The sequence below is a fragment of the Elephantulus edwardii genome, unplaced genomic scaffold (genome assembly GCF_000299155.1).
Source record: "Elephantulus edwardii isolate Elephantulus edwardi_28Jun2011 unplaced genomic scaffold, EleEdw1.0 scaffold00412, whole genome shotgun sequence".
NCBI lineage: Eukaryota > Metazoa > Chordata > Mammalia > Macroscelidea > Macroscelididae > Elephantulus > Elephantulus edwardii.
In genome coordinates, this window is record NW_006400162.1 from 1,138,890 (window position 1) to 1,140,385 (window position 1,496).

At 48.9% G+C, this 1,496-nt stretch overlaps 1 protein-coding gene and 1 pseudogene across 1 annotated transcript in view; both read left to right on the forward strand.

The window, feature by feature from the left end:
- WDR64 (WD repeat domain 64) overlaps positions 1 to 1,496 on the forward strand; it is a 195,162-nt gene that overhangs the window by 130,546 nt on the left and 63,120 nt on the right. The window lies entirely within an intron of this gene.
- The window catches only part of LOC102855491, a 5,483-nt pseudogene that overhangs the window by 3,803 nt on the left and 184 nt on the right, over positions 1 to 1,496 (forward strand).

Consider the following 1,496-nt stretch of genomic DNA (forward strand, 5'->3'; position numbering starts at 1 on the left):
TTGGCACAGGATAGAGCAGGGTTTAGGGCTGTTGTACATAGGGTCACTATGAGTCGCAAATGACTCGATGGCACATAACAACAACAACAACATGTTGGTAATGCCTCAAGCCAGAAGCTTGACCACGTTTTCACTTTGACCTTTTGAATTCTTACTTTTCGTCAGCTCAGCAATTTATTTAAAATATCTTAAGATTTTGTCCAAACCTTGTTTTTATCATTTTGAGCACAAAGGTTTTTTCATTAATTCTTTTCTGCCATAATTCAGGAAACAGAAGTCTATAGTGACCTTTTAAAAATTAAATCATCTGATTATAATACCTCGCATAAAACTCTCTAATAGTCTCCCATTGTATCTGCAGTAAAATCCAATCACCTCATGCTGGCTTGTAAAGTCCTTCATGACTCGGCCTCTTCCTATTATCTTTGGCCTTACTTTCTACCACTCTGCCTTACTCCAACATGCTAGCCACTGGCCACCTTTACATTTTTATTTAAAAAACCAAATTAGGCTGAAGGGTGGGGGCTCCACTGCTGTTGACACCGCAGCTGGCCCAGAGCTTTGGGAAACCGGCATGCAGTGTCCAGGAACAGCTCCAATCAGCAGGTGCTGCTGTGCATAGAGAAGTGTACTCGGGGTGGGGGGTGGGGGGAAGGGACGTGGGAATTGTATAGTAATGAAGGAATTTTTTTCCTTTTTTTTCCTTTTTTTTCCTTTTTTCTCTCTTCGGAGGGGGAAGCGAGCTGGTGAGGAGGGGTGGGAAGGGAGAAAAGTGCGGCAATGAATGAATGGAAATTCAAAACCTCTGTAAATGTCTATTAAAATTAATAATTTAAAAAATACAAATATGATCTAAAGAAGAAAAAAAGTAAGAGCAGGGCTGAGGGAGGGGCTGCGACCGTGCACCTCCCCAAGAAAGCAGGCGAGCGGGTGTCCAGGTCAGGTGGCTGCTCCAGCCTGGGCCTGTGGCGAGAAGGTTACACCGTGCAGGTGAACGTGACGTATTATCTGCATAGTTACTGCTCACATTACGAACAACTCAGGGGTGGGCGCCGGGGTGGAGCCGGCCCCTGAGGCAGGGCGGACCCATACGTGCTGTAGATGGTGAACCAGGCCCGCTCTGGCACCTGCAACGCCAGCCAAGGCTTCAAGCGCTCAGAGTGCAACCGACCGCACACCCTCCACAGCCCCATCAAGTTCTTGGAGAAGTTCTCACTGGGCTCCGAGTTTCACGCCGGCCACCTCTCCACGCCCCTCCAAAATCTGATGGGAAGTGTCTGAGGATGAAGGTGTTCGTCTGCTGCGCCTCTACATCGCATTCCGGGGAGAAGTCGGTCCCCATTCTTCCCCACTTCACCATGGACCCCAATGTGAAGATCAACGTGATGGACGATTTTGAGGGCGAGAACCCCCAACACCCAGATACCCAAGCTTGACAAGAGCATGAGCGGGACCAGCCCCAAGCGGGAACACCTGCCCCTGGCTGTGGGCATCGC